A 15,494-nucleotide genomic window follows, 5' to 3' on the forward strand; every position below is an offset into this window, starting at 1 on the left:
CTTTTCCATTAAACCACAGTGCCCTGTTTTAGAGATGAGGAACCTGGGATTCAGATAAGAGGCAAGGGCTAATAAATGTCAGTCCCAAGACTCAACCTGGATTTCTTATTTCTGATGCTGCTAGATGTGCTCATCTGTATGTTCTCACCTTGTTCATCATTTAAAAAATTTTTTTTAAAACATGTTTACTGTCTTTAATGCTAAGCACCAGGAGGGCAAGATCTATCTGTGAATGTTTCTGCCCAGCCTCTGGGATGATAATAGTCTTTAAGGAATAATAAAATGCTGAGACCTGAAGGGACTTTCAGGATTGTCTAGTTCAACTCTAATTTTACAAATGGGGAAATAAAATCAGAGCGATTAGGTGACTTGCCCATGTAACAGATGTTGTTGTTGAGGGCAGTTAGGTGGTGCAAAGGATACTCTTTCTGAATTCAAATCCAGCCTCAGACACTTACTAGCTGTGTGACCCCAGGCAAGTCTCTTAACCCTGTTTGCCTTAGTTTCCTTATCTGTTAAATGAGCTAGAGAAGGAAATGGCAACACACTCCACACTCCACAACTCACAACACACAAGAAAACCTCAAATGGGGCCATGAAGAGTCAAACAAAACTGAATAACAACTGCACAGCGACAAAAACACACAGTAACAGAGTCAGTGCTCAACTAAATCTTACTTCTAGGTCAATACTCTCTAAATTTGATTAAAGTTCATTTTTGAGAATAATCGACTATCCCTACTTACCCATTTGGAAAGTAAGCAAATTCGAAATGGTTCTTCTAGCCTTTCCTCTCCCCCTTTTGTTGTCAATTGAATTGGTTAATCATGTTTCATGTTTGTTTTCTAGGACATTCCACAATTTATTGCATATTCTTCAGATCATATTTTCCCCAAGGTACTTAGGGCACATGGGAGATATTGAATAACTTAGTCATCAGCTTTCTCTAGGTCACAGTTTTTCAAAACTTTTTAAAGACCTAGACTCCTTAAATTCAGATTTGAAAAATCACCAGAACCTTGGTCAAGCACTTGAGATTTAATAACTGGTCATTAATAGACTTTTTAAGCTGAAAGGAATTTTAAAGATTGTCTAGTCCAACCACCTCATTTTTGTTTTCATGTCACCCAGGTTTCCTAGTTTATTACTTCTTTTCCTGAAGAGTCAGAAAAAATTCAACCAAGCTAACTGCTGTGTTCCACTTCCATAGACCCTCACTTCTAGGAGAGAAGTGTAAAAGGAGAGAAGTGAATCCTTACCTCTCTTCTGTGGATCTGAGGTTCGCCACTATAATTTCACAGCAGTGAGTTTTGGTTTTCTTTGAGGTTCTTTCTATTTACATGGTTCTACTTAATATGCATATTGCTTGCCTGGTTCTGCTTATTTTACTAATTATAATTATACTAATATGATAATTATGTTGGTATAATTACTTTATTATAATCATATTAATATTATACTTGTTAGCTATTTGAGGAGGGGCGTTATTTTCCTTGTGTAAAGAAAACCTCAGTTTTCCTTATGTAAAATGGGAATAACAATACTTATCTTATTTACCTCACAGAGTTGTAAAGAAGGCAACTGTCAACTTTAAAGAGTGATGGAACTATGTATGTTTTTTTAAACCCTTACCTTCTATCTTAGAATTGATATTACATATCAGTTCCAAGACAGAAGAGTGGCAAGGTCTAGGCAGTTGGGTACAAGTGGCTTGCCCAGAGTCACACAGCTAAGAAGTGTCTGAGGTCACATTTGAACCCTGGTCCTTTCAACTCCAGGCCTGGCTTTTTATATACTGAGCCATGTAGCTGCCCCAACTTACCATATCTTGTATTTGTAAAGTTGATTATCTATATATGCATATCTATATCTATATCTATATATCTATACATGTTCTCACTCGTATTATCCTGGATTCTTGAAGCCTCTGCCAATGGAGTGACAGTAAGTTCACATAGTATTTCCTATGCTTTTCTATAGTCATTGTAATTATTATTTCTTACAGAATAGCAATATTCCATTAAATTTATATATCACCATTTATTTACTGGTTCTCTAGCCAATGGGCATGTTTTCTAACATCTTCATTTTATTGATGGATAAACTGAGGCCATGGGATATGAAATGACTTGTCCAAGGTCACACAGAGTTAATGACAAAGTTGACATTTGGACTCAGATCTCCTGGCTCCAGTTCGTTTTCTTCTGCCCCACAAATAATACTTACTTCAATAATTCAAGGATCTGAGAAATTTGGAACTATGCTCAAAGAACTCTGAAACAGTGCATACTCTTTGACCGATCAATACCATTACTAGGTCTGTATCCTAAAGAGACAAAGAAAAGAAAGGAAAAAGAAAAAGAAAAGGACCTATTTGTACAAAGATATTTATTACAGCTATTTTTTTTAAACCCTTACCTTCTGTCTTGGAGTCAATACTGTGTATTGGCTCCCATCTCTAGGCCTGGCTTTCAATCCACTGAGCTATCCAGCTGCCCCTCTATTGCAGTTCTTTTTGTGGTAGCAAAGAACTGGAAATTGAGGGGTTGCCCATCAATTAGTGATCAGCTGAACAAAATGTGGTATATATGTAGTGATAGTGATGGAATACTATTGGGCTATAAGAAATGACAAGCAGGCGGGTTTCAGAAAAATCTGGAAAGATGTACATGGCCTGATGCAAAGTGAAGTGAGAAGAGCATTGGACCCAGGAACAGCAATATTTCTTGATGAGCGGCCTAGTTATTCTCATAATACAGTGATTCAAAGACAATTCTAGAGACTCTGAATGACCAATGCTATCTACTCTCCAAGAAAGAACTGATAGAGTCTGAATGCAGACTGGAAAATACTATATTCCATTTTCTTTCTTCTTTTTTTTTTAATTGGACATCTCTTCCAAAAAAATGACTAATATAGAAAAATGACACATGTAAAATCTATATCAGATTACATTTCAGGGAGCAGTGAGGGCAGGGAGGGAGGTGGGATCATAAGAAGGGAGAGCATTTGGAACTCACAACTGAAAAAAATGGAATGTTAACATTATTTTTACATGTAATAGGGAAAAATATTATTAAAAATAATTCAAGGATCTGAGATCCCACCCACCTGATGCTCTCTCTACTGACACGTCCATTAATAAATGGACAGTTTTCTTGAATCGCTGTGGTTGAGTTTATCACATTGTGGCCAACCTTGTGACAAATTTCTCTGTACTTACTTAGCTAAGCTGGTCCTTGGACATAGTAAGTATTAAGTAAATACTTGCTTAATGACTGACAGATCCTCAGTCCATTACTGGTCCTGTCAGGGACAAAGTCTTTCCAGGGATGATCTGTCTGAACTTGTTCACCATTGGCAAAGCCTTCAAGAATCTAGGATAATAGTAGCAAAAACATATCTTTCCTTAGCTATTAAAAATACTCTTACTTTCTGTCTTTGTAGCAACTCTAAGATAGAAGGACAAGGACTAGGCAATTAGGGTTAAGTGACTTGCCCGGGGTTATACAGCTAGGAGGTGTCTGAGGTCACATTTGAACCCAGGTCCTCCCAACTCTAGGCCTGGTGCTCTATCCACTGTGCCATCAAGCAGCCTCGTCCATAATTCTTTTAGGCTGACAATGACTTTCTCCACAACTCTATGAGGTAGATAGGTTAAATATTGCTATTCCCATTTTATGTATGGAAAACTGAGGCTTTCCCTAGACAGGAAAAATGACTTGCTCCATTTCATTTAGCTAATAAGTATTGAGTTCTAAGAAGAGTCTCTTTGGATTCCAGTTATAGCACTGCTTCTTTCTATTGTGCAGCAAAGACCTGCAGAGTCAGATAATAAATACAACAAAATGTTTACTGGTTTATGTTTAGGGCCCCATATTTGGTGAGGATCTGAAACGATCACCATCCTTGAGGATAGGGACTACCTCTTGCCTCCTTTTTGTATCCCCAGACCTTAACCCAGGGCCTGGCACATAGCAAGTACTCAACTTTTATCAATTAATTAATCACCAAGTAAATATTTATATGATAGGAGGGGGAATAGAGCTTGAAATAAAAGTTCTTTCTGCCTTTTTTGAATGGTGTTTCTTTTCCAGGCTGCAGTCAAACAAATGCAATGCCTTTTCTACCAAAAGGTGGCAAAATTTGCTAATAATAGAGCTGTCCCCAAATGGTATGGATTGTCTCCTGAGAGGCTTTTTCCCCTGGAAGTGTTCAAGCAGAACCCGGAGGCTTTGTAGAAGGGATTCATTTATCTAGTAGATGGGTCAGACTATATGACCTTGTATTTTATTTACTCCTCCTGTGTTTGTTGTGCGACTTCTGGAAGCCCTGCCACCTCTGGAGTTCTATGATTCTGTGAACTTATACCAATTTTCTGGAGCTGTTGTTGATTGGGAAGCTACAGCAAATGAATCCAAGATTTGAAATCAAAACATCTGGGCTTTGCCATTTGCTGCCTGTGCCATCTTGGTCAAGACCTCTCCCCTTTATGAGCTCTAGTTTTTTGTTTTTAAACCTTTACCGTTTGTCTTATAATCAAATACTGTGTATCGGTTCCAAGGCAGAAGAGTAGTAAGGGCTAGGCAATGGGGGTTAAGTGACTCACCCAGGATCACACAGCTAGGAAGTGTCTGAGGCCAGATTTGAAACCAGAACTACTTGTTTTCAGACCTTGTTCTCTATCCTCTGAACTACCTAGCTGCCCCAAAACCTCAGCTAAAAAAAAAAATTTAATTAATTAATTTGTTTGTTACATTAAAATTCCTGGGTATCTCCCTTTCTCCTCCCCTTCCCCCCATTAGAGAAGACATCATTTAGCAAAAAAATCTCTGTATGTCTAAAACTATGTCTTCCTTGCTTCTGTTCATCAGTTCTTTCTCTGAGGTGAATATACACTAGTCATTCTTCAAACAATATTTCTGTTGCTGTATATCATGTTCTCTTGGTTCTGCTTATTTTGCTTTTCATTATTTCATTGAGGTCTTCTCATTTTTTACAAACCAGCCTGCTTGTCATTTCTTATAGCACAATCATATTCCATAACAATCACACACCACAACTTTGTTCAGTCATTCCCCAGTTGATGGGCATCCCTTCATTTTCCAGTTCTTTGCCACCACCAAGAGAGCTGTTATAAATACTTTAGGATATCTGGGTCTTTTCTTTCCCCCCCAATCACCTTGAGAAATAAACCTTAATATTGGCATTTTGGGGTCAAAGGGTTGTCATAGTTTTATAACTTTGGGGGCATAATTCCAGATTTTCTCCAAAATGGTTAGATCATTTCCAAGTTCCACCAACAATGTCTTAGTGTCTTCATTTTTCCACATCCCCTCCAACATTTATTATTTTGCCCTTCTTATTTTAGCCAATCTGTTAAGTGTTTTGATGTGCATTTCTCTAATGAATAATGACTTGGAGCATTTTTTCATATAGTTTTATATAGCTTTGATTAACTGTTCCTATCTTTTCACCATTTATCAATTGAGGAATGCCTCAGGTTCTTATCAATTTGACACAGTTCTCTAGATTTGAGATTTGAGACCTCTGTCTGAGAAACTATAAAATTTTTCCTCTACTTTTTTGCTTAAAAGGAATTAGGTTTAGAAAAAAAAAGATATTTTGGCTTTATGGATATAGGAAAACTCCTGATGAGGAACCTCCATTTACTGATGCAAGTTGGGGTTCTGTAACTTGTAGCCTCAGAGTTGCTTGAAGACACTGAGTAGTTAAGTGACTTTCACAAGGTCACACAGCCGGTAGGTGTCAGAGACAGGACTTGAACAGGTGTTTTCCTGACTTTGAGGCTTGCTTTCCACTCACTAAAATAATGTGGTCTCACTTGAGAGGCTTCCTTTCTCTAAGATCAATTTCCTCATTTCATGCACCAACTTCAGAGCAGAATATTGGGCCAGAGCTCCATTTATGGCTTGTCTTGAGACACAATATCCACACAGAAACTTAAAACATTTTTAAAAAGCCTATAATTTCTTATAAACATTCACAACTTACTGCCACTTGTGAAATAGCCCTAGAGACTCCAAGCAGGCTTCTGGGGAATCCTAGTATTTCTTGGAAGAGTCTCTTTTCTAGGAGACCATTCAGTGATATCAGTCAGAACGCAATAACATTCTTTTATTTTTTTAAAACCCTTCCTTTCTGTCTTAGTAACTAACTTAGTAACTAAGTAACACTTAGTAACAAGTGTCTAAGACAGAAGGGCAAGGGCTACGTAATTGAGGTTAAATGACTTGCTCAGGGTCACACAGCTAGGAAGAATCTGAGGCCATATTTGAACCCAGGGCCTCCCATTCTCTAGGCCTGAATCTCTCTCTACTGTTTAACTCCATTCTGTATGTTATCCTCTCCATCAAAGGATCTCTAGTTGGTCTGCTACAATTCCATTTCAAAGAATGGCACACTAAGGATCCTGGTGAAAACCAGAACCAATACCACGTTTGAATTTGATGCATTTCTGAGAAGGCTTCTTTCAGTCCTTTATAAAGCCAGAAAGTTTTTGATTATATATATATGTATATATATGTATATATATATATAATTATTTTATTTTTCAATTATTTTAACTTAACTTTAATTTAAAATTTTAGAATTATTTAAATTTTATTTTAGCATATATTATATATTAGTTCATTAAATTTAATTAATTAAAAATAAATATATATTATATTTCTATATATTTTAAATATGTGACAAAGGCTGGCACTAAAGAAAAAGTACCAGGCTGAAGAGTGTGTGAAACTGATCACATCAATGGGGAAGGGCCCCCAAGGGTTTGGAATCTTGAGAAGGAGAAGACTCTGACTGGGAGAGGAGTTGGTCTCTCAGTCTTGAGAAGCTGAAGAGAAAAGGTAGAAAAAGACTTTCTCCTGAGGGTTAACCACCTTTCCTGCTGATGACTGGAAATCTTTCCCCCCAACATTTCCCAATTTAAAATACTATTGAAGAGGAAACCTGAGAAAGACATTTTAAATCTCTGTCTGACTACTTCAGCTCTTGTTGCCCTGAGTCTGAACTGTGGCCGAGGGGCCAAACCCAGGGTAAGTCAACCTGACTTTCTCTCAGGGGGCTCAGGCTGCCAAAACCTGAGTTCCCCTGAAATTCGAGGAGGGAGGAAAAGGGTTTTAGATAGAGACAGGGAGGTTCTCTACTCTTCTCTCTATATATACTGATTTAACCATCCCTTGAATACAAATATATGTATATATTTTTAAACCTTAACCTTCTCTCTTGGAATCAATACAAAGTATTGATTCCAAGGCAGAAGAGTGTAAGGGCTAGGTAACTGGGATGAAGTGATTTGGCCAGGGTCACCTGCCTAGGAGGTGTCTGAGACCAGATATGAACCCAGGACTTCCTGTCTCTAGGCCTGACTCTCCATCCATTGAGCAACCTAGTTGCCCTCCTACCCCCAATATTTTTTAGTGTTTCCCGTTGATCTTTTGCCATTGATGATGACAAAGGAAAGACAGACATTTTTCAAAGTTTATTTACTATCTCATCATCATAGAGGTCTGCCAACAGAGACTCCCCATCAGGAGTTTTCCCATATCTATGGACGTCTGATGGGTTGGTAACTCGGACCTGGGCTATAGTCAAAAGGAACTATGAAGCCAATGTAAGTCTCTCTCTCTTTTTCCTCATGACTGTGTTCGAGTGAGGAAGCAGGGCCTGTGGTAAGCCTCTGGTGGAGAGAGAGGCTCCCTTATCAGATTGCAACGAGGTGGCCTGTGGGAAGACCATGCTGTTACTTCTCTCTCTGATGGGTCTATTCTTCCTGCTTTCAGGTAAAGAAATATTGGAGATAGCTCAGACCTTATGAATTTGAAAAGACTGGAATCATGAAGGCCTGAAGTATAGGAGCTACAGTCCATGCTGGGATTTGCTGGAAGTCAAACATCCATGAGACACCAGTTGACTTCTTGAAGGGATGACCTGTTTGATCCAGCCCAGAAGTAGGAAGCAACCATAAACAATGACTTCTCCAATGGTCATACCACATTTGGAAATCATTTTAGTGGTAAATGTATTGTAGCAACTCCTTTAAGCTTAAGTCTACTCTTCCCAGGGAGTGAGGTGAGATACCTCTCCCATGTACGTGGGGAATTCTTTATAACTTCTGATCAGTACTGCTGCTCTGTAAATGTTAATTGATGTTAACTGGGTAAATGAGCCTAGAGTGCTATTCACTAGTGAATGATTTTTTTTTAAACCCTTACCTTCCGTCTTGGAATCAATATTGTGTATTGGCTCCAAGGCAGAAGAGTGGTAAGGGCTAGGCAATGGGGGTCAAGTGACTTGCCCAGGGTCACACAGCTAGGAAGTGGCTGAGGTCAGATTTGAACCTAGGACCTCCTATCTCTAGGCCTGGTTCTCAATCGACTGAGCTACCCAGCTACCCAGCTGCCCCCACTAGTGAATGATTTTGAGGAAAACACACCAGAATGAAGGCTAGAGATGATAGTGTTAAAGAGATCCCCCTGACCTCTGAAAGGGTACCTCCAGATCTTAGAGGAGGAGATATACCTTGCTCTTGGAACTTTATTCATCAGTGATCTTGGGATTTAGGAAAAGGCTTTCCAGAGCTTAAAAGAGTTATATTAGAATCACCAAATCACAGAATCTCAGATCTGAAAGGGACTTCAGAGGCCAACTGTACATGAACAAAAATCCTGTTTACAAGAAGCCTGATAAGTGGTCATCTAGCCTTTACCTGAAGACCTCTGCTAGGGGGAAATCACCAGAGGCAGCTCATTCTGCTTTTGAGAAGCTCCAATGATTACAAAGAGGCATCTAGGTGGCTCAGGGGATGAAGCACTAAGTCTGGGGTCAGGAAGATCCTAGTTCAAATCCAGTCTCAAATTCTTATTAGTTGTATGGCCCTGGGCAAACCATTTAAACTCTGTTTGCCTTAATCCACTGGAGAAAGAAATGGAAAACCACTGCAGTATCTTTGCCAAGAAAACTCCATGGACAATATTGATGTTATATAGTCCACAGGGTCACAAAGAATCAGGAACATTCACAATTGTTTCCAAGTTATTTTTGCATCAAACTAAAATTGCCTCCTAGAAAACTGTCCATTGCTCCTACTTCTGCCCTAGGGGGTCACTTCATGAGTGTCAGTCACATTTTCTCAGCTTCTTTATATCTTTCCACATTGTAAGAGGGGGCTACTTCAAGTCTCCAAGAGCACAATGACGTGTCAAGAGATATAGGCTGCGACTGGCTTTGGAGACTCTGGTCTCCCTAATAAAGAAAAAAAAAGGAACCTTCCAACAAAAAGCAAAGAAAAAAGATGTTATTTAGTTGCCTTTAAAAACATTTAGCAAATGCTTTTCTAGTCCAAAGGCACTAATTAGTGAAAGAAAATATAACTTCTATGCAATATCACAGTTGATTTCACCCTTGGTGAAGTTTTTCAGGAGACCTGGGTTCACATTCTGGATGTATAGTATGAATTTGAGCAAATTATTTCCCATCTCTAGGCCTTACTTTCATAGATTTAGGATTAGAAGACATGCCAGAAATCACCTATTTTAAAATCTCCATTTTATAGGTGAGGAAACTGGGGCCAAAGGAGTCAATGGACTTTCCCCAAATCACCTGGTCTGTAAACCCAAGCTGGGCTGGGCTTGAAACTCAAGTCCTAGGACTCCAAGTTTAATGCTACAGATAAACACTCTTTACCCTGTTTTGCTTAACCTTCTTCCTCTGTGAAATGGAAAAAGTTAATCTTTACAAATGATTTCTATCCCTTTCTGCTCTACCAATCAGTTCTCTGTGGTCTAAGTGCCCTTCTAACTCTGGCATTCAATGTTTGATTCAACAATTTAATAAGCTTTTGTCAAGCATCTGTGTGAGACACCACTCTAGGTTCTGAGGTTGCAAAGACAAAAAAGTCCCTGCCTTCAGGGAGCTTACATTCTCCTGAGAGGAAAAAATAGGTACCCAAATCCCTGAATATTGAAAATGTGCACAACAAATAAAAAAAATTGTTTTTGGTTGGGGAGGGGTGAGGATTGCCAAGAACTAAGAGAATCAGAAAAGAATCACAAAGAAAGAAGACCTTGAGCTGAGATTTGAATACAGACAGACACTAAGAAGTAGATATATGTCAGGGAGAACATTCCAGATATGAGTCATGGCTTATGCAAAAGCAGAGGCAGGAAATGGAATGTTATATTGTCAAGCAACATATAGGCCAGTTTGTCTGGAATGTAGCGTGTGAAAGGGAGAAATATGAAATTGATGTGAAGGGATAGGTTGGATCTCTATTGTGAAGGGAATTTAGACATTAAAAAAAGGAGTATAGATGTTATTTTTTATTTTATTTTTTTTAAACCCTTACCTTCCGTCTTGGAGTCAATACTGTGTATTGGTTCAAAGGCAGAAGAGTGGTAAGGGCTAGGCAATGGGGGTCAAGTGACTTGCCCAGGGTCACACTAGATGTTATTTTTTAAACCTTTACCTTCTGTCTTAGAATTGATGCTAAGAATTGGTTCTAAGGCAGAAGAATGGTTGAGGATTAGGCAAATGGGGTTAAGTGACATGCCCAGGGTCATACAGCTAACCTCTATCTGGGGCTCTATCTACTGAGCAACCTTGCTACCCCAGGTGTGTGTACTTTAAACTGTGGACAATAGGGACCCATTGAAGTTTCTTGAGCAAGGGTGTGACATGGGAAGGCTTTTAGGGACATAATTTAAGCAGTTGTGGTGAGTTAGAGACCAAGAACACACTCTCTAGGAATTCCCATTCTTCTACTGTGTCCTGGATGCCAAGGACTCTACTCTTTATGGCATCCTGTGTTCTAAGCTGTCTAGTTACAATAAACCTTCCAACTCAAATGGTCTGTGGTTCAATAACTGTCAAATATAAAATCCAATTTCATTTTTATACTAAATATTTTCTAACCATTCTCTTCAGTGTCTTGTGAAGAGGCACAGTTTGTAACGTTTCTCCTCAGAATTTCAGGGGCTTCCAGTGGTCTTTGAATTTCTTCTCTCAAATCTCCTCGGATCGAAATTTCACTAAGATTATTTGTTCTTGTTGGCTAAATCAATTGAGTGTCCACGCTTAATCTGGCACCAAGAGGCAAACCGTAACAAATGAGGGGTCACCAGGATGCCTAAGGAAAGGTGAAGAGGCCTAAGTTGAAGATGGATTAGGTCAGCCCTGGAATTGGGCCCCTGAGTGGACTTTACACTGCCAGTCTAGAAGAGATAGAGACCCATCCTTAAAAAAATTTTTTTTCAATTAATAAGCATTTGTTTTTTCTTCTGATTTCCCTAAAGGAAAGAAGAAATAAGAACGTGTAATAAACTTGCCTAATTAGGCAAAACAAATCCCCACATTGGCCATGTTCAAAAATATGTCTCATTCTGCATATTCAATCTCATCATCTCCTTGCCAGATGAGTAGCACAATTCCTTAAAATCCTGCCTTCCTCAGAGACAGCTGGTGACAGTTTGGATAAAATTCTGGGCCTGGAGTCAGAAAGATCTGAGTTCAAATGTAGATCAGGTGCTTAATAGTTATGTGACCCTAGGGAAGTCACTTAACTTCTCTTTGCCTCAATTTCTCAACTGTAATAATACTTACTTTTAGGGATGTTCTGAGGATCCAATGAGATAATATTTGTTGAAAGTGCTTTGCATGAGGCATCTAGGTGTCAAAATGGATCGAGTACCACTCCTGGAGTCAGGAGGAGCTGGGTTCAAATTTGACTCCAGACACTCCCTTGTAATGTGATCCTGAGCAAGTCATTTGATTCCGTCTGCCTAGCCCTTGTCCTTCTGTCTTAGAGTTGTTACTAAGATAGAAAATAGGGGTTAAAAAAAAGAAAGTATTTAACACGGGGCCTGGTACATAGTAAGTGCTACCCAAATGCTTATTCCTCTTCTTCTAGAATCATGGTGGGTTGCTCATTGGTCAGAGTTCTTGGGTCTTTCAACATCCTTCTCCCCCCATAATGTTATAGTATAAATTGTTCTCCTGATTCTGCTCACTTTTATTCTGTGCCAGTTCATAAAAGTATTCTCAAATTCCTCTGAAACTCGTCATATCATCATTTCTTATGGCACAGTATTCCAATGCATTGGTATACCTTCATGGTTCAGAAATTCTCCAAATGAAGGGAACTCCGCCTCTTTGTTTCCAGTTCTTGACACCATGAAAAGAGCTGTCATAAAAATTTTTGCACATATGGACCCGTTTTCTATTTCTTTCATCTCTTTGGAGTATGGGCCTAGTAATGATATCACTGGGCCAAAGTGTATACTCAGTTTAGCAACTTTTTGGGCAGAGTTACACGTTGCTTTCCGGAATGGCTAAAACAAATCACAGCTCCACTAATTGCTTATTTTTAAAATAAAAAATAATAATAAATAAGGAGTTTAACAAACACCCAATAAAATTAGCATTTCCTTTTACAAATTGGAATAGAAAGAACATTTTACATGAAACTGTAATCTTGTTTTTTAATTTAATTTAATTTTTAAATATGGTGACGGGGCAAACATGCAAGCATGGGCAATGAGCTTAAATCATGGAATTCCTGTGGGGAAGAGGCTGGAGAACCTAGTTCTAGATAGATATTATGACACGTACTAGAAATACTCTTGTCTCTGATCCAACATGTTCTGTATCAGCTTAGACAACTAGGGGACAAAATGGATAGAGCACTGGGCCTGGACTTGGGAAGACCTGAGTCTAATCCAATCTCAGGTACTTGTTAGATGTGTGACCGTGGGCAAGCCACCTAACCTCTATCTGCCTCAGTTTCTTCAACTGTAAAATGAGGATAATAATACTCTCTACCTGTCATGGTAGTCGTGAGGATCAAGTTAGAGAATGTTTGTAAAGTACTCAGCACAGTGTCTGGCGTCTATTTAATAATGCTTGTTTCCTCTTCCCTTTTTCTGCAACTGGCTCTGGCATGCTGACCACATGATGAAGAGGGAGGGCTGTTCATTGTCTGCCTCACCATCACTGGGGTGCACTCAAACGGCACTAACCAACCAAAGCTGCTGGCCCTCATTCCTTACTGCTATGGCCAAGGGAGAAAGCAAAGCCCAAGACCCTGCTAGGGAGGGAGAGACCTCAGGCCTTTATGTCCTTGCTGTTTCCCTGTGGCCTCCTAGTGTGTGGCCTTGCTATTGCGTATGTCTCTGTTTGTTCCCCCTCCCCCCTTCTTTTAGATGAAGGATACTGGAGATAACTAACTATGATCTGGAGAGCTTTAAAAGGTCAGAAGAGTGCATCACCCAAACTGGAGTCCATGCTAGGATTTGGATGAAGCAGAGGATGGGGATCCAAATCCCAAGCAATCTGTTTGCAGGCTCATCTACCGATTGGCCATGCCACATTCGAAAGAACTTGGTGGGATCAATGTTTTGTAGAAATTGCATTGAATTTGAACCCTCTCTTTCCAGGCATTGAGGCATATAGGGGAGAGTGTGTCCCTCACCCCAGATGTTGAAGGGAAGTGATGTGGCTCTCCTTTCTATATCTTTACCTTCACAGTAAATATAACTTTGAAAAAGCTGATTGATATCGATTGGTTAAATGAAACCAGGAAACTATTCATTGGTGGTTAACATTGGGGAAGGGGAGGTCTCCACCATTATGGGGACTTAAGCCTATAGCATCAGGGAAAGACTACCCTGACCTCTCAGTGGGTACCCTTAGGATCCTTTGGGGGAAATGTAGCTGATCTTGCTTCTGTAGAGTCTTGCTAAGTAAATAATAAATTCATGGCCTCGGACACTTCCTAGTTGGGTGACCCTGTACAAGTCACTTAACCCCAATTGCTTAGTCCCCACTGCTCTCCTGCCTTGGAACCAATACTTAGTATTGATTCTAAGGCAGAAAGTAGGGGTTAAAAATAATTAATTCAACATGTAGCTATCAAAGCTTTCCAGCTTGTCTACTCTCTTCTGTGCATTTATAAAAGTATTTCAATGACACTTTTTCCCTCTTTGTTTCTTTGACAACCTTATAAGGGTCCCCTCCCTTTCATCTCCACACCCCCTCCAATTGGAAAAACAAAACACAAAAAAGCAACAACCTTACAAAAGTTATGTGTAGTAAAGCAAAACAAATTCTGACATGGTGTGTGTCTGAATATATAGATCTCATTCTGCACACTCACTCCGGAATCAAAATTGATCTTGACACTGGTCAGAGTTCTTAAGTCTTTCAAAGTCATTTGTCTTGACAGTGTTGTTGTTATGGGATAGATTGTCCCCCTTGGCGCTACTCACCTTGTTTTACACAAACTCACTTGTTAGGAACAAATGATGCACTACATGTTAAGTGCTTTGCAATCCTTAAAATGCCATGTAATTATTAGCATTATTCTCTTTGGTCGTCCATCCTTCTTTACCCTCCTTAAAATAGTGGCTCTCCAAAAAAGAAACCAATGGAGGGGTCACTAGGTAGCACAGTGGACAAAGAGCCAAGCCTGGAGTCAGGAGAACCTGAGATCAAATATGATCTCAGACACTTCTTAGCAGTGACCCTGGGCAAGTCACATAACCCTGATTGCCTAACCTTTACCATTCTTCTATCTTAGAACCGAAGAAACCAGTGAACTATCTACCTGTTCCGAACTGGGCATCAGACATATCCAGAGCTAGTGGATATTTTTTCCTTAAGATAATCTATTTGCATGGACACTTTTTTTAAAAAACCCTTACCAATACTGTGTTTTGGTTCCAAGGCAGAAGAATGGTGAGGGCTAGGCAATGGGAGTTAAGTGACTTGCCCAGGGTCACACAGCTGGGAAGTGTATGAGGTCACATTTGAACCCAGGACCTCCCATCTCTAGTTCATGGACTCTCTTCATCAAGGTCAGAGTGAGGCTGATGATGATCAGGCAACTAGTAATTTGTGGAAAAACTTGACCTTTGCCCTTTGGACCGGAGGAGGGAGCAACTGTGGTTTGATGCCCTTGTTAACTCTGCCCGGCTCCCATCGGTCTTTGCCCAGATTGTTTTGTGGATGTCATTAGTGAACCAAGGTCCACTAATAACATTGAGATTGTTTTTGTTTATCCCTTTGTCTCAAGAACTTCAGTTCACAGACTGCAAATGTCATTGGCATGACCTATTAAGGCCCAGCTTTATTGGTGACACCATATGATACAGTCACCGGTTTCTGATCAGAAGTAAATAGGAGAGTCCCAGCTCTGCCATTTACTGGGCACAGGGTGAGCTCACTTACAGTGATTTGGTCTTTATGAGTAGGAGTCTCCTTATATTTAAAATGGTGCTGATGATGAGGGTGATGTTAGTTTTGGTGATTTTCTCCTGTTGAGTAACTGGTGGTGAGGTAGGATGGAATAAAAGATGTCCATTGAAAGGTGTGCAAGGTGATGAGTGGGACTGATAATGGACAGGCAATAAAGAAGAAAAATAATTAAGAGTCAGAGAAGGGACAGCTGGGTGGCTCAGTGGATTGAGAACCAG

The sequence above is a fragment of the Monodelphis domestica genome, chromosome 1 (genome assembly GCF_027887165.1).
Source record: "Monodelphis domestica isolate mMonDom1 chromosome 1, mMonDom1.pri, whole genome shotgun sequence".
Lineage (NCBI taxonomy): Eukaryota > Metazoa > Chordata > Mammalia > Didelphimorphia > Didelphidae > Monodelphis > Monodelphis domestica.